Source organism: Schistocerca americana, chromosome 4 (genome assembly GCF_021461395.2).
Source record: "Schistocerca americana isolate TAMUIC-IGC-003095 chromosome 4, iqSchAmer2.1, whole genome shotgun sequence".
Lineage (NCBI taxonomy): Eukaryota > Metazoa > Arthropoda > Insecta > Orthoptera > Acrididae > Schistocerca > Schistocerca americana.
In genome coordinates, this window is record NC_060122.1 from 603564530 (window position 1) to 603590990 (window position 26461).

Here is a 26461-nt window from a genome sequence, read left to right on the forward strand (position 1 = left end):
ATTGGTTTGTTTGAAGGCGAAATCGCCGGCTGAAGTGGCCGTGCCGTTGTAGGCGCTGCAGTCTGGAACCGCGAGACCGCTACGGTCGCAGATTCGAATCCTGCCTTGGGCATGGATGTGTGTGGTGTCCTTAGGTTAGTTAGGTTTAACTAGTTCTAAGTTCTAGGGGACTAATGACCTCATAAGTTGACTCCCATAGTGCTCAGAGCCATTTGAACCATTTGAAGGCGAGATTGCACTCCTACAAGCAGAGAAACTTGGGACTTATAAATTAGAATTCACGATAAAATTTTCAGTATTCCTCCTGCGGCTGCGAAAGATGTGTTCAAAAACTGGGTGAAACGACTCGAGTAGAGTGCAGCCGCGAATAATCGTCAATTGTTCGATGTAGTATTTTATAAATAAACTTGAATAAATGTTGTGCCTTATGTAAAATGTTCAACTTTGTTCCGTGATTAGTTTGTCTGTTATTCAAATTTGAAATCGTCAAAACATTGTGAAACGCACTGTCGATGAGCTGTATTTTTCTGTGACTTCACCAATATACCAAAGTCGAACATTCGCTTTCTCTACTACCGTCCTTATGTGCTCTTTCTGTTTCATATCACTCTGCAACAATTGGCTTAGATATTTAATCGACGTGACGGTCTCATGCAGTACACACTGAAACTGTATTCGAGCGTTACGTGATTGTTTTCCTATTCATCTTCATTAACTTACATTTTTCTACATTTAGTGGAAACTGCCATTCATAACATGAAACAGACATCCAATCAAACTAATCACGTGTCCTCCCTACAGTTACTCAAAAAAGACACTTTCGTGTGCACTACAGTGTCATCAACAAAGAGTCACCTAATGCTGCCCACCACTTCCTTCACATCATTTATTTATACGGCGTAATTCAACTACCACTACCCATGGGTTTTATGCAACCCACGTCATGAGCGAAAGCAAATGACAATCTCATATCTGGTTTTGAAGGCATTGTGGGTTGGATAAAACCATTAGGTAGGGGCAGCTGAGTCACCATAACAGATATCACACTTGTATGGCTACGAAGTCTTTCGCGACGTATTTCTCGAATAAAAATCTCTCGCTGTACGTGCCGCGTCAATTCAGGATAAAACTCCAAGCTTTCGAACAATACCTCCATGGTCGTCGTCAGGGCTAAAACTGACTATCGTAAACTAGCGAGGGTCCCACTTTTATATGCAAAGGACTGCTTCTGATTGGCTGGAATACGTCATAGCAACAGCGATATGGCGCGTTGTGAAGTGGTGCCCTCCTTTCTTCATGGAGGATTTTGAAGAACGAGCGTTGAGCAGTGCTCACCTCCGCCCATCATGCTTCTACAGACACGTCGTCGACACTTTTTAATCTAGTCACATGGCAGTGATACGCTGCAGCAGTTCGTCGAACATTTGAATGGTGAACATGCAAACATAAAATTTACAATGGATGTAGAGTAGGAATGGATGTTACCTTTTTTAGATGTGTTGGTGGAGCGAAAACCGGATGGATGACTGGGCCATTCTGTGTACAGGAAGCCAACGCATACAGACATACCTGCACAGCAACAGCTTCCATCATGTCTCAGAAGAGAGCTATGCTGAATACTTTAGTACGAAAAGCCGGGACTATTTCCGACAAGGACCACCTCGGTCCCGAGATTAACCGTTTGACGACTGCTTTCAGGAGGAATGGTTATTCTGCCGGTGACATTAATCAGTATTGTCCAAGAAAGTAAGACACGATGCCGTCTATAAACAAGAAGAGGACCAACACATAGCGCAGCTTCCATTTTGCGGTGCTACAACTAGCAAGATAGGCAGAGTCCTAAAGAGGTAAGGAATAAAACCAGTTTTCCGACCACCTAGGATAATTAAGGAAATGTTGAGACCAGTCAAAGATAGTCTCGGCTTAAGGGTGCCGGGAATTCATAGTATTCCTTGAGAAATGTGGCAAGAATTACGTGGGCCAGTCTGTAAGAACCGTTGGCGACCGATGCATCGAGCACCAGCGCCACCTGAAATACAGCTATTTGGAAAAATCAGCGGTGGCTGAGCATAGCCTGCTTAATAAGCATAAGATTTTATTTGAAGAAACGAGAGTAATAGCCCACACATCGAGTTACTCGAACTGTGTGATCCAGGAAGCTGTCGAAATTAGATTTAGCGATAATAACTTTTAGAGAGACAACGGCTATGCACATAGCAATACCTGGAAGAGTGCATTGGATAGAGAAAAATCGTAGAGGAAAACTTCCGCTCCTCTCCTCACCCATCCCTGCCCCCTGCCACGTCTTCACTGTTGTGTTACCCCTACCCTCCATCTATACACCCTTCATCTCCTTTCCCAAGGTGGCTTCCATCAACTCCCCCTCCCAGATGATGCCCTCTCTCCCTCCATTTATCCCTCCTACCAGCTCTGATCCTCACTCCCCCTCCTTTCCTCTGTCCTTTTCCTGGGCTCCCTCTCACCCCTTCCATCCTCTTTTTTCCCCACCTACCCTCTCTCTGCCCCCCTTCTCTGCCCCGAGTCCTTTTGCATTTCCCTCCTCTGCCTTTTCCCATTCCCTCTCGCATCTGACCTGCCCCTCTCCCCCATTATGAGTCCTCTCCCTCCTTTGGTTCACTCCCCTTTCGTTTTTTCCTCTCCTCCCTCTTTGTTTTCCCCCACATCTGTCCAAGTCGTCCCCGCCCCCCCCCCCCCCATCTGCCCTTGGCTAGGGAGTGTCGTCTTTGTGCCGACATTTTCGTGCAGTGTTGTAAAGTGAGTGTTCAGTGTTGTGTGTGTTTTGGGAATTGTTGCGAACGGACATCATACTGGCGCTGAGTGTGATTTTTTATGTCGCCATGTTTTTTAATTGTGTGTCTACTGCATTACTTGTCTGATTCCTGTGTATTTTATTAGCATTGGCAACCCTTTTGTTTTATGTTTTAACTTTCCACATTTCTACGCCATTTTAGAATTTAAGTCACTGTTTTATCGTCTGCTTTTATTATTTCTTTTCTTCTTATGTTTTAAAAATTCTGTAGGTTGTACAGCAGCATACTAAGCTGCTGCCAGCATTTCCCTCCTCTGCCTTTTCCCATTCCCTCTCGCATCTGACCTGCCCCTCTCCCCCATTATGAGTCCTCTCCCTCCTTTGGTTCACTCCCCTTTCGTTTTTTCCTCTCCTCCCTCCTTGTTTTCCCCCACATCTGTCCAAGTCGTCCCCCCCCCCTCTCTCCACCTCCACACCCTCCATCGAAATTCAATAAAGGAAAAAAAAAATAGTTTACTAGCCCAAAGCACCCTCCAAACCCACCTTAACCGGTTCACCACTTGGTATAAGCATTGGTTCCTCCGTTCAACCCCTCCAAAACCCAGGCAATCATCATAGATCACACCACCCGCTCCTTTTGTCTCCATGATTTCTACCTCACCCTTTATGGTCGTCCCATCCAGCTCACCCCCTCCCTGAGATACCTTGGCCTCACCCTCGACCGTCACCTCAGCTGAACCCCTCACCTCCAGACCATCCAGTAGAAAGCCCATTCCCACCTCCACCTCCTGAAACTCCTGTCTGGCCGGACATGGGGATTGCATCCTTCACCATCCTCCACACCTACAAATCCCTCATCCATCATATCCTCTGTTATGCCAGCGTTGCCTGGATCTTCACACCCACCCGCTTTGACAAGGCCCTCCAAATCCTCTAACACCATGCACTCGACCTTGCCTTCCGCATCTACCTTTCTTCCCCCACACGGCTCCTGTATAAACTCATCCCCTTCCCCCACCTCCCCCTGTTCCTCCAACATCTCCACATCCCTTACATCGTCTGCAGGCTTGACTCCCCACCCTCTGGTTTCCTCCGTCCTCTCCACCCCCACCCATTGCCGTGCCTCTATCGCTGTATCCCACCCTCTCTCCACCTCCACACCCTCCATCTCCTTCATCGGGGTAATTACCAGCGCCTCCCCCTCCCGGATGATGAACTCTGCCGTGACATATACCCTTCGTTCCATCTAAACCTGGCCTTGTTCCCCTCCCTCCCCAGGGCCCCTTTTTCCTTTCCACTCCTTGTCCCAGAGCGGATTTTTCTCCTTCCCCCCCACCCGCCCCTGAGACCCTGCACCCCATCCTTGCCTCTTTCCTTCCCACATCCCTCCCTACCCGGCCCTCTTCGGAGCGCCCCCTGCCCATTTCCTGCCTCTCTTCCCCTACTTCCCTTCTTCCAGTCTCCCTCATCTCCTTGCACCTGGCAGATCCTCCGTTTTGATCATCGTCAGTGTGCCACGTCAGTGTTGTGTTTAGTGCTGTTTCGCCTGTGCGTCGAAAGATGTGATTTTAATTGTGTGCAAGCCTTTTACTTAGTGTTACTGTCAGTGTTCGTTATGTGCTACGCCATCCATCGATACTTTCACGCTCCGGTCATACTGTGCCTTGTGTTCTTTTAATTGTCCCAGTGTGTGTTGTCTATTGTCTTCCATGATTTTCCCCCTTTTTTATATCTATGTTCACCATGCTTTCTCCTTTGTATATTTTTAAATGACTTCCATTGTTTGTTCTATGTCTTTTGGCTGAAGAGCAGCGCATATGCTGCTGCCAGCCTTTGCCTGATGGGGAACTGAAATACAATAAAGAAAAAAAATAGTTTACGACAGTCAGTTTTAACCCTGATGATGACCATGGAGGTAGTGATCGAAAGCTTGGAGTTTTATCCTGAATTGACGCAGCATGTACTCCGAGAGATTTTTATTCCAGAGAACGTACTTAACTGTGACGCTACAGTCGATAACCTTGCCTCTCATGAACACCTGCCAGTTCATTGTCGTGGGTTCTATTACTTGATAAGTCACTGAGCATCTCACATGTCAGAAAATCGATTACGTTAACGGTCTGTAATGAGACAATGTGTCGAACCCTTTCCGAAAATGTAGGAATTCCTGCTGCCCATCGTCTGTGGTTCGCGTGACATCGTGCGAGAAATGGGCAAGCTGAGTTTCACACTACTAATGCTTTTGAAATCCGTGCCGATTTACGGAAAGAACTTTTTTGTCTCTGAGAAACGTATTATAATTCATATTTAACACATTCTCCATAATTATGACCGTGTCTAACATTTCTCTCCATCACAAAATCCCTGCACTGTTCTCTAGCCTTCTTCCTTCTCTACTCTTGCCCAGCTGGTGTTCCGCTTCTCCCCCTCGTGGAAGTTGTTATCAGTGATCTGTACTTTGGTCAGTTGGAGATGTCTTTCTGATTCAGACCATTGATTCTTACCTTCCTGTACCATTTATCGGAGACGATAGGTCTGTCTGTTCGTTTCCTTATTGGCTCCATTAGCTAATAGTCATCTGTGTCACCCTCCTCTTCCTCGTAGTCTATACTGTCCGTCTGTTACCTTAGCACGAAAGTCTTTTCAGAGGGTTTTACGCTAATACTGCGCACATTCTGTAAATCAAGCTTTCCTGTCAGTCTGAGGCAGCCACTTGCGCGTACACATTCCATTTTCTTCACTGTGTCGTAGTGTCCTTGTTTAACTGTCTTGTATAGACCATGCGCCCTGCCAAAAGCAGCGACCAACTTCTGTTTGCTGCTGTCATCGGCTTCTTTTCAGCTGGTTGTCATCTTTCACTGTTTTTAGGTTATGTGGCACTGTTCGCATGTTGTTTACATTCTTTTCTCACAAGGAATCTGGAGGCTAGCATTTTCTACTCGTTCCTTCAACGTGTTTATTTGGTGCACAACTGCCTCTGTGTTACTTGACAGGACCGTCACGTCATCGTCGAATGGACCCTAGATGGCACCGGTCTTTGAACTTCCAATGTGAACTTTTTTCAGTAATTCTTTCCTGGCTGATTCTTTTTCCTAATGTCCAACACTCAGTTGAAGGAAACTGGTGACAGTCTACCACCTTTCCAGACCCCAGTTTGACGTAAAAACTTTTTCTAGAGGTCTCTCACGAATCTTACTTACCTTAAGTTTCTTATAAGTCTCAAAGAACATGGCAGGTGACATAGATATATCAGCGCAACAAAGACGGCAAATAACTGGCATATCATGCAGTACAACGTAATGTCTAAGAATATTTTTACTTAGGCTGCTATAGAGAAATACTACTAATATCTATATACATAACTCGACGTGGCGGCCAGTGGCATTGTTGGCCGGGAGGCCCCATTCTGTGGAGTTCGTCCACCGTATTGTAAGTCCTTTTTAGGTGACGCCGCATCGGTGACTTGCGAGACAGTGATGATGGACACACAACACTGAGTCCCCTGCCGGGAATCGAACTCGAGCCCCCTGCGTGGTAGGTCGTAACGCTACCGCTACGCTACGGAGGCGGACGCAGATGCAGACGCAAGCCCGAATTCCTACGGGAACCAGCAAGTGCTGCGAGTAGTGAAAGTAGTGTGTCGATATCCTGGAAACTTGAGTCGGTCAGAGATAGTGTCCAGAAAGCGGAGGCTGTCCAAGCTACAGTTCGCGAGAAACGGAAAAGTCCGGGTTCGAGTCCCGCTCTGGCATAAATTCTCGACTTTCCCGATTTACTTAATTCAAAGCTCACTAAGGGTAAATGCCATTATTCTTTCGATTGAGTAAACACATCATTCTTTCTTGCCAGTAGTTACAATTAAACATGTTACAAATCATAAATGAATCAAAGAAAAGAGACAGACATACATTGAAGACATTCCTCGTTTTGGTCTCGTAGTCAACAAATCCAAAAGATGATCGCTACCTACAAATCAAGATTCATAGGTACCAAGAGGACACTGCAACAAAGCTGGCAGTTTTGAGAACTGTATCCTCCCAGACACTACTCACCAGCCTCCACATTTTGGCCCCTAGACCAAATTTCTCAGCATCATAGATACACGAAGGAGAAGAGTGAGACGCGGAAGGGGGAGGGGGGTGGAAGGGGCCCGACATGGAGCCCCAGCATAAATTGTTCCAGGTGGGAGCAAGACCCTAAAATTCTCATTTCTGAGTTAAATGAGTTGGTTTCAAGACGGTCAGGCTACAAGAACTAACTTTTGTAGGTGCTGAGAAACTTTTTATATTCTAGAGAATTGCGGTAAACCAGGCAATATATCTATCGGCACTCCACATACGAGGTGACCCAAGTTCGCCTGCACAGCCACTCCCCCTGAGAACACGCATGATTATCGAGCTCTACTCATTGATGAGTGCAGTACTTGTCTCAGGTGGAATAACCGTAGTAGAAGAGTGTGGGGGCGGCATGAATTCCTACGAGTTCAAGAGGAAGGTGTCGAAGTCATATACGGATATAGTTCCAGTCTTTCATAGGGTAATCTAAGTGCTGTACAACAGCAGTGCAATATCCTACGACCTAATTCCCAGTCCTACGGTCAATATTTAGGCTACGGCTTCGAACTGCAACAGTGTGGCAGCATTCCACAGCTACCTCTTGGACATAGGAATTAACCGAATGGAATGGTCTGCAGTATCTGACGTCATGTACCGCACTCAGCATGCCTGGGACCAGCTGAAACTTGCAGTGGAACACTGGACGGCCGATAGATACTGGTATATAAAGAAGCAGATTTTCAAAATTGCTGTCTTCAGTTTGGTAATTATTTTGTTATTATTAGATAGCGACTTATTCCTCAGTTTCGTAAAGCTTACTCTTTCAACTCCTTCTATTCTTGAATCGAAGACCATAAACGTCCGAAGCTATCTGTTATAAACGACTTTCTTGTTATGTATCAGTACCGAACTTGCAATGAATCTGTTTGACGAGAGATTCTGTAGTCCGTTTTCGTCTCCTAAAGTACCACTGAAAAAAATTTCTTGAAGCAGTAGTTTGAGTGTAGCAGGCCAGCAGTAACATTGCTCGATGATTTTCCTAAATCACTTCAGGCAAATGCCGGAATGGTTCCTTTGAAAAAGCAGGCAAATTTCCTTCTCCATTCTTCCCTAATCCGATGGGACCGATGACGTTCCTGTTTGATCTCTTCTCCCCTCCCCCCAAATCAACCAATCAACCAACCACCTTGTTCTGCGCTGAGTTCGGTGTTTGGTTGCGCGGTGTGGCCAGCCATACATTCAGTCTCCAATCTGCTCCTCATGTCTGCCTGACGCTGTGAACATCGTTCTACTTGCTGACGACTTGGCAAGTTCAGACATTTGCATTGTGTATTACTGAGAATTCGAAGCTGCTTCGTCCAGAGCTATAAGTGAGATGCTTGTTCACCTTACATTGGCGTCATTCTGTCTTATATGATATTTCCGGTTCATTTAGGAACGTGCTTTGCAATCCGAGAAACGTAAGGCCTTCATTCGGTACGTGTCTTTGTTTTAATGTGCGAGCATCAATATCTATTTACATACGGGCATAGCGGTCGTATTTCACATTAATTCCCCATTCTCTGAGTATTAGACTATTTTTCTGTCTTTATACACGTGTAGTACTTCATAACCACGAGGTCCGTTAAAGGACACTTGTATGCATTATTCATGAGATTTGGTATGCATTTTCTTAATAATAAGGGAACATAAAACCAAATCTCATGAACTATTTTCTGCACTCTGTACTACGAGCCTTAACTTTCATTTGCACACACATTCATTTAGCCTTTATTCATACACTCTCCATGAGCGACTGCAGCCTGCTTAACGTGAGTTGCCTTTGCAGGACTATTATACCTTAAACTTCCTTCAGCCGTTACTTTATTTTCGTTTTCATGTACAGTTTTCGGCTAAACGGGGTGAATGCAAGTCAGAGTGAACCTGAAGACACGTACTGCAGCTGTGAGTACTCGAACGAATCATTTTTCTAACGATAGTTTCTATGTACAGCCAATGGTCTCGCTGCAATGGTAACACCAGTTCCCGTTATATCATAGAAGTTAAGCATTGTCGGATTTGGCTAGCACTTTAATGGGTGACCGTCAGATGTGGCGAGCACTGTTGTCAAGCGGGGTGCACTCAGCCCTTGTGAGGCAAAAGTAGCGGCTCTGGTCACGAAAACTGACAACGGCACAGCGGTGTGCTGCCCACATGCCCCTCCACATTCGCGTTCAGTGACGCCAGCGGTAGGGGATGGCACGGCGGTCGGTCAGTACCGTTGGGCCTTCCGAGACCTGTTCGTTCTGAGTTATTATGATCAATTACAACTGCACGGCAAACGTTTCTCTTACAAGGTGGAAAGCATTTACACCATAAGGGCTGCATTAGAACAGTTGATTGTCTTGGTTGCAATTTATCTTCACTTTCTTTGTATTAAAGGCAGTTTTATTGTTGTGTTTTACCCTCAGACTTCAAGAAGAATATAATAATTCCAATCCCAAAAAAGCTGGTATTGACAGATGTGATAATTACCGAACTATCACTTTAATAAGTCACAGCTGCAAAATAATAACACGAATTCTTTACAGACGAATGGAAAAACTGGTAGAAGCCGACCTCTGGGAAAATCAGTTCGGATTCCGTAGAAATGTTGGAACACGTGAGGCAATACTGCCCCTACGACTTATCTTAGAAAATAGATTAAGGAAAGGCAAAACTATGTTTCTAGTATTTGTAGACTTAGAGAAAGCTTTTGATGATTTGACTGGAATACTCTCTTTCAAAAATCTGAAGGTGGCAGGGGTAAAATACAGGGAGCGAAAGGCTATTTGCAATTTGTACAGAAAGCAGATGGCAGTTACAAAAGTCGAGGGGCATGAAAGGAAAGCAGTAGTTGGGAAGGTAGTGAGACAGGGTTGTAGCCATCCCCGATGTTATTCAATCTGTGTATTGAGCAAGCAGTAAAGCAAACGAAAGAAAAATTCGGAGTATGTATTAAAATCCATGGAGCAGAATTAAAACTCTGAGGTTCGCCGATGACATTGTAATTCTGTCAGAGACAGCAAAGGACTTGGAAGAGCAGTTGAACGGAATGGGCAGTGTCTTGAAAGGAGAATATAAGAAGAACATCAACAAAAGCAAAACGAGGATAATGGAATGTAGTCGAATTAAATCGGGTGATGCTGCGGGAATTAGATTAGTAAATGGGACGCTTAAAGAAGAAAATGAATTTTGCTACTTGGGGAGCAAAATAACTGATGATGGTCGGAGTAGAGAGGATATAATGTAGACTCTCAGTGGCAAGGAAAGTGTTTCTCAAGAAGAGAAATTTGTTAACATCGAGTACACATTTAAGTGTCAGGGAGTCGTTTCTGAAAGTATTTGTTTGGAGTGTAGTCATGTATGGAAGTGAAACGTGACGATTAATAGTTTAGACAAGAAGAGAATAGAAGCTTTCGAAATGTGGTGCTACAGAAGAATGCTGAAGATTAGATGGATAATCACATTACCAATGAGGAGGTATTGAATAGAATTGGGGAGAAGAGAAATTTGTGGCACAATTTGACCAGAAGAAGGGTTCGGTTGCTAGGACATACGCTGAGGGATCGAGGGATCACCAATTTAGTATTGGAGGGCAGCGTGGAAGGTAAAAATCGTAGAGGGAGACCAGAGATGAATACACTAAGCAGATGGAGAAGGATGTAGGCTGCAGCACGTACTGGGAGATGAAGCAGCTTGCACAGGATAGAGTAGCATGGAGAGCTGCAGTGTCTAGAGTGAAGACCACAACAATAACAAACCCTAAAAGATTGCTCACTACCTCACACTTCATTAAAAATTAATTGCATGCATGGGTAACATGTTATACAAAGATTGATATTTTCAGGGTATTCATACCGGAATCATAAGCTGCCATGTCTTAACATGGCGAGAGGTAGGAACACGTAATGCCCCTAGGAACATAGTCGAACATGATTCTTTGGTGGCCCAAGGTGGCATAATGTTGTACGGGTGCACTGACCTCCAAGTTTTTGAACTAGGTAGACTCACCGGTCAACGCCGTTGTTACACTGTACTCCTTCCTCATTTGCGTCTTTTCTGTTCTGCATCCGGCCCTGACTTAATTTTTTTATAGATGACAATCGAACACGGCACGTGGAGGAGCTCTTGGAACGAGAGTAAACTGGGCGAATAGACTGGCTTGTCTTTACATTGACATAAATCCCACCGAGTAAGTGTTTGATGCGTTGGGAAGATGTGTTGCAACACGTCCACTCGTACCAACGACTATCCAGCAGGTGTCAGCCACGCCGGTGGAGTAATGTAACACACTGACGTAAGAACTCACCATAATACTGCCAGCACGACACACGACAGCACGTTGCAGAGCTTGCATTACCGTCCGCAGTGATCACACAGTTCAAATGTTCAAATGTGTGTGAAATCTTATGGGACTTAACTGTGAAGGTAATCAGTCCCTAAGCTTACATACTAATTAACCTAAATTATCCTAAGGACAAACACGCAAACCCATGCCCGAGGGAGGACTCGAACCTCCACCGGGACCAGCCACACAGTCCATGACTGCAGCGCCCAGACAGCTCGGCTAATCCCGCGCGGCATCACACAGTTACGCAGCCCCTTAAGCACCATGCCCTGTCTTTTGTAATTTCGTGCGGACTATCATCATTCACGGCGACTTCAGCGCAATTATTATCCTTGAATGAAAGTGGTATTTATGTTCGTCTCTTTGGTGTAGCGCAACTTTACGCTAGCACAGGAAAAGTTCAGTTAATGAAAGGACTAGGTCTCAATTCTCAAACATAACTGACTTTATTACAATATAACTCAGCAAGTTTCATTCCTTGGTACTTATTTAAAAAAAATCATCATACAGAATCACTGCGCTTGTAGACTTGATCTTAAGCTAGGGTAGACAAACATCAGCTCATTTAGCAATAAACTTTTAGGCATGCTATTAAAATAATAAAAGACTAACATATGTTTTACCACGCAGTAATATTTAGACACCCACTACCAAAGTAATCAGAATCCAATAAACCTGGTACTTCAACAACAAAAATAACTACGCCAGAGCATAAAATTTTAAGACAAAGTTTCTCATAAAAACATTACTCTAATTAAATATAGAAATCTCTAAAACAAATTGAAGCTCACAAGTAAATAACTTTAAAGTTAACTTCTGCAATAGTTCAACACAGAATCATTAAACAACAATAAACAAACTCGTCGTTTTAAAATTAAGCCACCACTCACGCAACTACAAAAGCATCAAGAGATAATGGTTATAAAAGCAGGATTACACAGCTTTCCTTTCATTACACATGAACTGCCGCTCTTGGTACGAGCCCTTTTACTCTCCAATAATCAACAGGCCCAGTTCGCCTGTCTCCTCGGGCAGCTTGTTGTACACAAGGGAGAGAACACAAAGTAACTAGACATTAGTATAAGCTGGCAACGCATAGAACTGACAGTAAGACTGTTGCTACTGACGTTGGTGTTTCTGACGTTCATTGATTGGCGGAACTCTGACTGGACAGCCTTGTTTCTGCTCACGGCGGCATTGGAATCACGGCTGGTTTTTTTTGTTTTTTTTTGGGGGGGGGGGGGGCGGGGTAGCAAAATTTCAGCCGATGAACTGTGGTAACAACGTGATTTAATGTATTGCTGCCTCTTGTTGCCTCATTCGAAATTCTCGTCAACTGCTTCAATCTGTGCTATGGGTATTGCCAACTGCCAGTCCTGAATGATTGCTTTAGTAGCGAAATGCCCGTGTTTTGATGGTTTATCATGTGTAGTTAATTTTTTTTTAATTTTATTTAATGGACAAATTGGTTGCTTGAAGTTTTCCAGGCCATAGTTTAAATTGTCATTATTGTTTGCACTGTATTCCCTGAAGCTTCTAAACACACAAACAGATGGTGTTAATTCAACAAGCCTCAAAAACATGTCCATACGTGCTTCAGGAAATACAGTGCAAACAATAATGACAATTTAAACTATGGCCTGGAAAACTTCAAGCAACCAATTTGTCCATTAAATAAAGTTAAAAAAAAAAATTAACTACACATGATAAACCATCAAAACACGGGCATTTCACTACTGAAGCAATCATTCAGGACTGGCAGTTGGCAATACCCATAGCACAGATTGACGAGAATTTCGAATGAGGCAACAAGAGGTAGCAATACATTAAATCACGTTGTTACCACAGTTCATGGGCTGAAATTTTGATCCCCCCCCCCCCCCCACCCCGCAAAGAAAAACCAACCATGTTTCCAATGCCGCCGTGAGCAGAAACAAGGCTGTCCACTCAGAGTTCCGCCAACCAATAGACGTCAGAATCACCGACGTCAGTACCAACAGTCTCACTGTGAGTTGTACGCGTTGCCAGCTTATACTGCCGCCCAGCGTGCCTCCAAACACAGTGCATGCGACTCACGCCTCCTAGCGGCTCCATGTTCACTTTGTCTTTCGTGCCTCGCCACAGGCGCGCGCTATATAAGCAAACTTTTACGCCAGATGGGATCGTTAACATATATGTCGATGTGCACACATCAATTGTGCCTTTCTTGCAGTTACTTTCAGTACTATGATGTACAGTTCTTTCTATGTATGGCTCAAGTTTAATCAGTCTACGTTACTTTGCAGTGACATATGATGTGAAAGTTACTTTCGTCCTTAAGTTTTGCACGCCAGTGCAGATTAAACTACGTGGAAAAAATTGTGTACTATTTTTCGTACTGTTATAAGAAAACATTATTTTATTAAAATTATTTTCTGTATCGAGAATGACGTCCATGTTTGGACAGTATTCGTTAGTATAGTATATTCCCGTTATGACAGTCTGATCCGATGTCAAGAAGGTAACTAATTTATTGTAACGCCGTACCAGTATATTCAGGAAAATGACTAAATTTCATTTCATGTTGTATGGAACATTGGCTTGAAATAGATTCCAGGAGATAACGAGCAATATTCAGGCCCCAACGCAGAATAGGCTCAGTGATGGCTCATCAATCATACAAGATTGCGTCCTGAATTATGGCGTGCTTTGATGGGTCACGTCATTGTACTCTGACTGCTAAGTTATGATATCGGAGCTGAGGGATCACGTATCCGTCGATGAATGGTATTCTAATTGTGGTACCATATACCTTGCGTGATGCAAGGTTGGTGGAGATATTACTCCCCGTACCTGAAGAAATAATTTATGCAGAATAGTTGCACGGATGATTGTCGGGTAGTTGTTGTTTGCTTTATTCGTTGTTATCGAGATATTTATTGTCAATTGTCTGCACATACACCAATACTGAATTATTCTTCCTGTCAAAGCCTTCTAAAGGCACCGACCCAGACAATTATTTCAATGGATGCGGTACCTTCCAGTACGCTTGTTTGATGTATGAACGTTAAATAAATTATATTGTTGTATGTTTTATATTTAGTAGTTCTTACTCAAGTTTGCACCATTTGCTAACGTCACAAAACGTCATTTTTTCCTTTAACCTTTTTGCACTGAGTATTCATTTCGAGCTCATCTTCACATATGTATCCGTTTGACTTAGTAATCGTCTTACAGTAACCTTTGAGATTAATGCATGTATGCGTTCGTGATAAATATGGGACCGGGTACAACAACTGAGGGTGAGCGTCGCTAAAGTGTTTTAAGCGTCTTCGCGTAGTGAGTCTACCAAAGGACGCACTGCTACCGTACTGACTCTGTAAACTAGAGTAAGACTTTAAGGTATGAGAGACCTCATATTTTGTAGCCATATTTATGCTGCAGTGAGAAAGATGCACATATTTCAGTTTTTAAAATTCTTATTCGTTTCCGAACCGACGGCGAAAATTTTAACGATGATGTATAGGACGTGTGCGGAAGTTGTGAAGCTTGTGTGCCCACTGTTAAGGGAACGATTTAAAAGTAGCAATGGTCGCATTCCGTTTTTACTTTTCTAATGTGTAAAAGGGTCATAATCTTGTCATAGAGTTATTTAATTTTCCAGTTATTAACGCTTGGAATATCAGTTACATATTACTTCTCGAACATTTTTGGAAATAACGTTGTGACTTTTTAGTTTTAAGCAGCGGTGAAAATTTGAATCACGCTGAACATTTAAAGCTTCTGCACTGCGTTTTAAACTAGCCTTTTTCCACAACCTTAGTAATAAACAAACTGTGATAGATTTTACTTAGTAGCATCGCCCTCTGCAACAGAACGACGACGTTTGAACCTGTGTAGTTTGCGGGAAAATTCATTACAAAAGAAATATAAAATGCAGATCGGGAAACACACGTTAACTCGATATTAAAATTTCAACCAATCATCATGAACGCGAGACAGATGTTGGCTGATATCTGATAACGAATGTTGTGATAGTCGCGAGAAATACTGCGCCGCAATTTCATATTTTTTAAAATATTTCTAAAGTTGATATTCAAAAGAGGACTCATCATTAATTCCACAAAACAGATGATACGTGATCAGATCTTCGGCTGTCTATACAACTGCAGGATTTTCATGGTTTCTCTGAATCACCACACAACTACTAGCGTCTTTCGTTGAAAGATACATCGACTACATCCTCCATCATACCTGTGATACGTCAAACACAAGCGTGTTAGCATCATAATTTTAATACATGAACATCGAATATTAAAGCACTGATTTTAATATTAATTATACAAGGACGCCAATAAAACTTAATTCGAAAGGTACATTACCACTTTGTACTCCTCGTATTGGTCAGGTATTATGGTAGAAATTGCACGTAGAAGTGGGTGTTTGATGAAATCACGTTCTAGGTTATGTTCCTGTTTAAATGTTGCGCATGGTAACTTGTAGCAATAAACGCTTATAAGGCAGCTACGATGCCACAACTGCTAGGTCGCTTATGTTGTCAACAGAGGAAAATCAACATCGTATTAACGAAGCCTTCAGGGACGTCACACATCGTACCTTGATTTTTTTATTGGTGTCGTTTTTTCGCTTACTTCTGCCTCTGAGTAAACGGAATTAACATTGTGTTAATGTGGTGTTGTTAGCACAAAATTTGAAGAAAATTCCTAATTCTCAGTCTATTGTGTCTGAAGAGCTAGGACTTTCCTTATTATACAGAAATTACATTTATTTTGGGCTATTCCTCGAAGCAGAACATTGACGGGTAGGACTGAAAGACAAAGAGCGAAAGAGAGACAAATTCTGCGTTGACAAAGAAATAGGAATAATGGGGAAATTGATAATAATGTTATTGTTACGAAATATACATTAAAATGTGCATTTCACGTAATTCTAAATAATTTTGAACGTTATATTTGTGCACTGATGAATTTACAGTGCAGATTTCGTAACACAACATATTTTACGTCTGCGTTTACTTTGCGTTATACAACGGCTCTCACATTGTGTTATCATAAGGCAGGCGTTAATTTGCCGCCGTAAATACAAAATTGATTTCTCAACAAACTGTATCAAGAACTCACTTCAAATGATGGAGCAATTAAAGAGAAATCACAAAATTATTTAAATAGTATTCATAGCTACATTGCTGCATTTGTTATTGTGAGTTCTCAGACAATTAAGACACAATTTTACGTGGGCTGTATCACTGCAAGAGTAGATCCAATGAGTTCTACGTGTAGTCGTTCACCACGTTATGCGCAGTTACATTTTTATGAGAGCGACACAGCTGGTCGAATTTAGATCACAGACGATACTAGTCAGAATAAACTGATGAAGTGGTCGGTAATTCCAATCTCTATAAGTCAACATAGCTGAGGATAAAATTTGCATAATGTGACAGCTCAATGACTGGTTAGGAAATCTTGATTACCTTCTGCTAATACAATGCGTGGCTGTAGTGAACGAACAAGACTGTTTAGCCTGGGTGTTGAACGAAATCGAAAAAATTATTGCTGTTTTCCTAAGAGAAATTTTGCCACTTCCAGTGAAGAGTCTTGAATTAATTGTGGGACTTGCCCTGCCGCAGCTCTGATACGTCTCCCATGTGTTAACACAGACATGCGAAGTAGAATTATAATTGAGGGAACTCACACGCCACTGCAATTGTGCTATAGCGTCAACTTGAAGCAGACCGTCTCTAAGTCCCACGAATGGCAGAGTTGGCTATATTTCCATTATGTTGAGTCCTGAATCTCTGCCAGTACATTATTGGGATAATTTGTACACAAATGTGGTTTTCCTGAATGCATCTCTAAATACAGAGAAAAGAGGGACACGACTCCATTGCGTGCGTCTTCTAAGCTCGATGATCTTGTTGTCCGTTACCCTGGGACATTATTACGATGTCCTGTTTGCAGTAGACATGTAGTGAGCTTACGTGCCTTAGGGCTGTAGTATTGGGGAAGATTGTGAGGAGTTTAGGTTGGGATCCTTTATCCTGCATCTCGTTGGGATTGAAAAGACAAGGCTTGCTGCAGTTGAGCCGCTAATTTGCGAACTGCGGTGACCTCGGGTAACGATCATTTCAAACTGTTGTTAAAGGAAGAGCTTTCCCTCGATAGATTCATCATCCCTTAACTCAAAATGAGTTCCTACTAATAAAATTATACACTAAAAAACACTGGACTCCCCAACTTCTAATATACCGACACAACAAGTTCACGTTGGTAGGTTTTACACTGCAATCGCTCTTTCCGAATTTAGCGCCAGCACTAGAAACTGAAGACTCATGAATCTGCAAGACACCACTCTGTTCTGTCCCGTTATAGGTGAAAAGAGCGGTCTTCCTTCATTTTCCATTGTGATAGTGAGTCACTGTTACTCAAGGTATGCTATATGAAGTAATCCTTTGAATGCTTCAAGACATTCCTCACGATTTAGAAGTTACTTCAATCAATCGGTACAGTAAGTCGCAGAAGTATTTGACTTAGCATGTTGTGACAAGTAACATTTTTGGCATTTGCTTGAATTTCTATATTCACTCGAATACGCCCTTTCATTTGACCGCTAGTTTGCTTGTAGCGTTCATGTGAGCATACGGCTGTGTGAAGCTGCCACATATGACAGCCTTATCTGACTGCAGCAGCAGCGGTAGTCGGCTTCTTCGTCATGTAAGCTACTCTTACTCTCTGCAGAGACACGTACATTTCTGATATTCCCTACAGACTGCACACGTCGCTTAGAACGGAGGAGTACACTGCTGTCCATTAAATTTGCTAAACCAAGAAGAAATGCAGATGATAAACGGTTATTCATTGGACAAATATATTATACTAGAACTGACATGTGATTACATTTTCATGCAATTTGGGTGCATAGATCCTCAGAAATCAGTACCCAGAACAACCACCTCTGATCGTAATAACGGCCTTGATAATCCTGGGCATTGGGTCAAACAGAGCTTGGATGGCGTGTACAGGTAGAGCTGCCCATGTAACTTCAACACGATACCACAGTTCATCAAGAGAAGGGACTGGCGTATTGCGACGAGCCAGTTGCTCGGCCACCATTGACAAGACGTTTTCAATTGGTGAGAGATCTGGAGAATGTGCTGGCCAGGGCAGCAGACGAACATTTTCTGTATCCAGAAAGGCCCGTACGCGTACGGGATCTGCAACATGCGATTATCCTGCTGAAATGTAGGGTTTCGCAGGGTTCGAATGAAGGGTAGACCCACGGGTGGTAACACATCTGAAATGTAACGACCACTGTTCAAAGTGTCGTCAATGCGAACAAGAGGTGACCGAGACGTGTAACCTATGGTACCCCATACCATCACGCTGGGTGGTACGCCAGTATGGCGATGACGAATACACGCTTCCAATGTGCGTTCACCGCGATGTCCTCAAACACGGATGCGACCATCATGATGCTGTAAACAGAACCTGGATTCATCCGAAAAAATAACGTTTTGCCTTTCGTGCATCAAGGTTCGTCGTTGAGTACACCATCGCAGCCGCTCCTGTCTGTGTTGCAGCGTCAAGGGTAGCTGCAGCCATGGACTCCGAGCTGATAGTCCATGCTGCTGCAAACGTCGAACTGTTCGTGCAGCTGGCTGTTGTCTTGTAAACGTCCCCATTTGTTGATTCAGGGATCGAGACGTGGCTGCACGATTTGTTACAGCCATGCGGATAAGATGCCTTTCATCTCGACTGTTAATGATACGAAGCCGTTGGGATCGAGCACGGCGTTCCGTATTACCCTCCTGAACCCACTGATTCCATATTCTGCTAACAGTCATTGGATCTCGACCAACGTGAGCAGCAATGGCGCGATACGATAAACCGCAATCGCTATAGGCTACAATCCGATCTTTATCAAAGTCGGAAACGTGATGGTACGCACTTCTCCTCCTTACACGAGGCATCACAACAACGTTTCACCAGGCAACGCCGGTCAACTGCCGTTTCTGTATGAGAAATCGGTTGGAAATTATCCTCATGTCAGCACGTTGTAGATGTCGCCACCGGCGCCAACCTTATGTGAATGCTCTGAAAATCCAATCATTTGCATATCACAGCATCGTCTTCCTGTCGGTTAAATTTCGCATCTGTAGCACGTCATCTTCGTGGTGTAGCAATTTTAATGGCCTGTAGTTTAGTTTTATAAGTTGAATGATACACCATTTACAGGAGATGAAAGGGATACAGGTTTGGATTCCGTTCATGGACATAGGTTTAAACAGCCATCAACGACTTATTTGTCCGTCCTTCCTTTCTTAATAAGGATTAATCATACTGAGGTGTCACCATGAGTCAGTATGACTGAAGATTTAAAACAAAGCAGAAACTTTTGATTCGATGACAGTTATCAGTGGCGAATGAGGAAAGCGTTTGTCTCCTTTGTTTGAATTACATTGTTCAACTGTGAAAATGTAAGTTGCATGAACTTGCTAATTCTTATCAGTTCCATCATAATGAATAACACACAATGAATATCGCTCCACGAGACAGCACATAACATACAGGCGGGTCGCCTATATCCGTCGTTTTATAATCGGATAATCTTACAATATATTGACACTTACTGCACTTCAAACTGGCCTGTAAAAGCGAAACTGGCCACTTGTGGAAGATGCAATATAGGGAATACTTGACAATAACAGCCGAGGTGTAAACCTATAAAATGTCGTGACAGCTATAGGATTATGGTTCTCCAGGTGAAGACAATCTTAAAAGTATTCGTTTGGTCCTTAGAATTGAAGGCTTTGTAGAAACAATCAGTTTGTTGAACAGCAAAGAGAATACAACCTGGGAAAGCTTTAAAAATGGATATCTCAATTTCTTAGGGAAGAGGAAGACCTGTTGGTGGACTGGTACCATGGAAAAGTTGGCTGTGACATTCGCCTGAAGCACAATTCTTTCAAACGCGCTCTGACACCTTCCTTCAAAATTGCGGGGCAGTTTCTGATGAACATAGCGACCGATTCATCAAGATATTGCGTTCTCATAAAAGTACATCGAGAAAGTTCGAAGGACAGCACGTTTTGTATTATCACGAAGTATGGAGGAGAGTGTCACTGAAGTGGTACAGGGTTTGGGGTGGACATCGTTAAAACGAAGGCGTTTTTCCTTGCAGTGAAATCTTCTCACGAAATGCGAAAATATTTTGTTGATGCCTACCTACGTAGGGAGAAATCATCATCATAATAAAATAAAGAAAATCAGAGGTCGCACGGAAAGATACAGGTGTTCATTTTAAGCGCACGCCGCACGAGATTGGAATAATGGAGAATTACTGTGACGGTGGTTCGATGAACCCTCTGCCAGGCACTTAAATGTGATTTGCAGAGTATCCATATAGATGTAAATGTAGAAGAAGTATTCAGGGAATTGGTCCCCTGCTATTTTTGCCGGGCTACTGCTGGCGTATAGCTATGGGTGCTTCAGATGTAAGTTATAAGCTGCGAACCTAGCGGAAACGCACAGTTGTTTCGCTGGTTGATAAAAAAATTATTTAGTGTGTCAGGACAGAACATTTGTGATGATAACAGGGTTTGGAATAGTCCATATCATGTATTTCAGCGGTACCTACTCCTATTTTACCCATTATCAACTAATGGATTGTCTGTGTGTGTTTGATAATGTCTATAAGAAAGTGTAAAAAATGCGGAAAATTTTTCAGTTTCTCTTGGTTTAATTTATTGATTTAATGAGTAGATGTTCGTTGAATTTTATTATTTGACGAATTCTTCACCTCATGAATGCGCAATTATTAACAATTTTCCATATACCAAACATTTCTAGCGTACCTTACTATTTCTATAAATACACATATTGATGGTATAAAACAGTGGAGCTACTTCTCAATGGCTATTTTTGATCAAACTGTGTAAACGTATTTTACGATTTTTCAATGAAAATTTCTTAAACAGGGTTATCATCCCCGGAATTCACTTCACGTGATTAAATTAAACCATTGGGCCTCCATCGACATTTGAGCGCTACCGCTCTACAATACGACGCAAGGGTCTTCACCGTCGTGGCACTTGGTTGGCTCCCTGATGATGCTGTCACAGGGTATCACCTTTTGGCAGTATTTTCATCATTTGCAGCACATTTGCGCTCACAGAGAACCTGTAAATATAAATGTTCCTACATACCTCAGATGCACCGCCAGTTGTCCGCTACTTCGTGAGTATGCTGAAACCTGGTGCACGAAACCAGCCAGCTGCCCTCACGTATTGTGGAAAGAGGTGTTTAAGCGGTGGCATCCGTCGCCTGACTCCTCGCTCGCTTCCCTGTTCTGCCGGTACGCACGCATCTGAAGCTGCGCGTAGGCTGCGCAGTATTGTTCTGGCAGCTGCAGCTGTTTCCTGTATACGGCCTATGCCTAACAATGGCAGCACCACGACACGCACCGGCGCTGGATGCGTCTGCAAGCGCCGTATTTATTCTCATCTCCTCTTCCTGAAGTGCAGAACGGTTCTAGCGCTCTCCTATTGGGGTATGTGAAGTAAAGGCAATCTGATCACACCTGTGCTTCAGTGTCGTATATACAGAATGAGACGTGCAAGTAGGCCCTTTATCGCGACAGCGTAGAGCTAGGTAACTCTCGGCTCACATTAAGATTAGATATGAGAACGGCATGCTGCGGCGCCTATGTAGTACGAAGAGATACAGCATACTAATGTTGCCGTACGAAGAATTTAATGCTTTTACTGTGCTACGTAAACTATCACGGGTAAGAACATCCGCATACTGTTTACCCAATGCCGTTGTTACGATCGTTATCACCAAGTACTATCGATGTCACCATATTCGAGGGCCATTACACTGCGCTGGTGTCGGCCTCTAGAAATATGGTGTTTACCACCGCTGTTGGCTACCTATCCGCGGTGTTAATGAAGCTCTCCGGCTCGCTATATTATATTTGTGAGCAGAACTGCATTTCACTCTCTCGTTTCTTTCAGTTCAAACATGACTTAAGCGTAAACGCAATATTACATTGAGCATGCACTCATCATAACAAAAATGAGATCCGAACTTCACAATCCATGTGGTACACTCTTTTAATGTTTCGGTAAGTCATAATAACAGACATGATTTATGACGTTTGTTTTCAGGTGCGTTGTTAGTAATATTACTGTACAAAATAATTTGTAAAATTATTTGTCAAAGTTCGTTCTATGTATCAGACAACCATGAAACAGTGTATAATTACGGATTTACATCAACCGAAGAGTTCTCATTGCAGTCTAGATCATCAGAACCAGGAGAACCTTAGGTAAGAAAATGGCCGATGCGTATTAAGGAAACAATCTAGCAGTCACCTTTAGTCTTGTAGAGAGAACACAGCAAAGCCAAATCAGCACATTTAAATTTCAATACTGCTGGATGCTAGTCCCACCTCTCACAACTACGTCTTCTTCTCAATTAATTCGGACATTGTACTGGCTCCTATAACGGTTTTTTAAAATTCAAATGCACCAGATGAAAGTGTTTTGTAGTTGTTTATTCTGTTCATACTAAGGTTTTATGGAGGCAAAATGTGGGGCATTATCCGAACAACTTTTGCCCTCCCCCTTCCTTCCTTTTTACATACTTGGTCATCCATAAAACACAGCACTGTATACTTCAACAGCTCTTTTATACTGATATACTACGATTGGTCTATTGCGCATGCAGTAGGTAGACTCTCCTTTGTCTGACCTGATAGTCAATGTGAAAATACGGAAGAAGCACCAACTTTGATTATATTCGAACCGTTGTGCGCAGCGACTGTATATTATTATAAGGAGGGATGGGAATAAAGAGGTCAGTCACATTCCCACTGGTTTTTATTATTCTTGCATATCCAGATTTCAGCTATCAACAGCCATCTTCAGTGCATTTGAGTGAGTTATATTCCAACAAACTCCGAGAAGTACATGTCACCATCCGACTTTACTGGTGTACACCACCAGTAGTACACGTACATGTCACCATATGACTTTACTGGTATACACCACCAGTAATACGTGTACATGTCACCATATGAATTTACTGGTGTACACCAACACTAGTATATGTACATGTCATTCATTGTATGACTTTACTGGTGTACACTAACAGTAAATTCATGTGGTGACACTTACTGCTGGGAGTTTGTTTGAATTTAACTCATTCAAATGATTTGAAGATGGCTGTTTATAGCTTAAATCTGAGCATGTATATTGGGATTGTGACTGATTGCTGTATTCCTATTCCTCCTTGTAATAAGAAAGAAATGCATCTGGCAACAGCATCGATGATATCAAAGGGTAGCGTAGGGAAATTATCCCCATAATAACATTCGGATAGAGTGGCCCAGTGCCCTAAGGGTGTGTGATTGTGAGTAAAGCATGTGACGGCATACCTAAACTAGCTACTTACATCTAATAGCATTGACAGCAATTAGTACAATCAGTGTCAGCGATCGACACAGCCAACGCACTAGTGGAAGAAACACTGGGAATGTCTCTGTTTCCATTCTAGTAAACATATCGAGCAGCATTACGAAACTATTAAATACATTTAAATACATAACTCTCTGAAAAGAAACACAGAAAAACACTTGAATAATGATCTCAAAAATTTCAACAAATAATGGTCTTAAATATGTTGAGTTGACAATAAGGTAAGCTTACCACGCGATTGGGACGCACTGCCTTTATGCTGTATCGTTTTCACTGGAACCGTGCTGATAATCCTGGAGGAGCAGCAGATATTACACTAAATAAACCAACGGCCTCTTCATGTATTTGTTCAAGAGCATATGTATTTATAACACAAGTCGTGTGCTGTTTTCATCCAGCATATTAAGAATCAATGAACCTATTACTGAAGTAATGAGTTGCTAGTTTTATATGAATTTGTCGTAAATATAAATTTACCGACAAAATGACCCCTACTGCTAAAAGTGACAGTCAGCATTTGAAAAATATCCTAGGATCTCGTCTGCTTGAAACTTAGTAAACATTAAGTCTCCATGAAGTCTATAGTGCCAGTTGCATGGTAATCCGTATTTGTTCAGCAAATGGACATGCTGTAGGTGTACGGAGAGTGGCATACGGGGCAAGTCTGCAGTACAGAGTCAGGTCTCTTATTGCTGTGTGACGCGTTTCTCCTACAGACTAACGTGCGCGATTGCTGACGTAAGTTTGTCACACACGCTACACGCAAAGCTTGTGTGCAATCCTGTTGTCACATAAAGTGACTGATATGTTCCTACACGTATTACATTTCGGGACCAACGAATTGGGCTTGGTAGTGTACTGTTCCGCTTCCACAATACTAAACGTCTTAATCCTTTCAATACCACCAATATCAATGGAGGGGAGGAGGAAGGGAAATTCGTGCCCGCCTATTCAAAAATTGTTACCTAGTCTGTAATTTTATCTTTTAACATTTGGAAAAAGAAATTATTGTTCTTGTATCAGATTCGGTAACTTTTAAATTTTTCAGTAAAACTTAAACCCAAAAATTTGTCTTAATAGTGATGTGACTTTTTGCAGCAAACTTCAAATTCATATTTTCCTGTTTGGGGTCCGTCCTTAACTATGTACTTAAGTTTAAAGGGTGTGTTGAGATTGAAATCAACGAAATTAACCAACTTTATACTTTTTAAATTCTTTTTTTGGTCGTAAAGTACCCCTATGTACGGTGCTGCTCAGGTTGCGCTTAATGATATTCTCAGGCTCTATACCCTATTTATGCATCAGCACGTACTTAAAATATACTAAAAGTGTATATTAAATATAATAAAAAATGTCGTTAAATGTGTTTAACTTTTACAGTTAAACACATTTAACGAAATTTTTTTAAGTTCTACATCTACATCTACATTTATACTCCGCAAGCCACCCAACGGTGTGTGGCGGAGGGCACTTTACGTGCCACTGTCATTACCTCCCTTTCCCGTTCCAGTCGCGTATGGTTCGCGGGAAGAACGACTGTCTGAAAGCCTCCGTGCGCGCTCTAATCTCTCTAATTTTACATTCGTGATCTCCTCGGGAGGTATAAGTATGGGGAAGCAATATATTCGATACCTCATCCAGAAACGCACCCTCTCGAAACCTGGCGAGCAAGCTACACCGCGATGCAGAGCGCCTCTCTTGCAGAGTCTGCCACTTGAGTTTATTAAACATCTCCGTAACGCTATCACGGTTACCAAATAACCCTGTGACGAAACGCGCCGCTCTTCTTTGGATCTTCTCTATCTCCTCCGTCAGACCGATCTGGTACGGATCCCACACTGATGAGCAATACTCAAGTATAGGTCGAACGAGTGTTTTGTACGCCACCTCCTTTGTTGATGGACTACATTTTCTAAGCACTCTCCCAGTGAATCTCAACCTGGTACCCGCCTTACCCACAATTAATTTTATATGATCATTCCACTTCAAATCGTTCCGCACGCATACTCCCAGATATTTTACAGAAGTAACTGCTACCAGTGTTTGTTCCGCTATCATATAATCATACAATAAAGGATCCTTCTTTCTATGTATTCGCAGTACATTACATTTGTCTATGGTGATGGACACAAAGTACCCCCACCCACCACCTTGATATTATGCGATATAGAAAATGTATTGTTATTGCTAGGGTTAAATACCGATGAAGGGACAATTAAGGCAAGAAACTCCTGTAAGACTTATTTACAAATTAGTTTTATTTAATCGCTTGGAACGAATAGCACAACGGAACATAAATGTTGTCTTAAATGTAACTACGATTTTTTAAAAATTTGATTTTATTGATCGTAATGTAAAAGAGAGATTACATAACTAGTTTCACTTGTTGAAAAACCACCTTCAGATCTATGAAAAGATGCTATTGGTGAAACTTCAGCCAAAAACAAATATATTTATTAATCATTTCAAAATGGCTACAGAGTGACATACCATAGCTCCTAATGTAACTGATATCATAAAGCACATTGTGAGATGTAACAAACAAGCATCTATACCAAACAAGGAAGTATCAAAGCACTCCAAATGTGCCCAATCACTAACAGCATGATAGAGAGCCGCCTTAAATATTGGTCACGTCACGCAACGTGTATAATGATATCAGTTTCATTAGAGCCGCAGTATAAAAGGGTGCAGAACAAACACAGGACGAAGGTCGACCTAGCTACAATCGGTATTGTAGTTGTAAACTGTCGTAGCTGTGCTGGGAAAAAACCAGAGCTCTAAGCGCTAAT

The 26461-nt window shown here is 42.4% G+C and overlaps 1 protein-coding gene across 2 annotated transcripts in view; it reads right to left on the reverse strand.

The window, feature by feature from the left end:
• Positions 1-21538, reverse strand: part of LOC124612766 (beta-3 adrenergic receptor-like) — a 310137-nt gene extending 288599 nt beyond the window's left edge. For both annotated transcript variants that reach the window (XM_047141160.1, XM_047141161.1), the window contains exon 1: positions 21396-21538. The gene's annotated coding sequence lies outside the window, so the exon portion shown is untranslated. The remainder of the gene's footprint in view (positions 1-21395) is intronic.
• Between the last annotated feature and the right edge of the window lie 4923 nt (positions 21539-26461).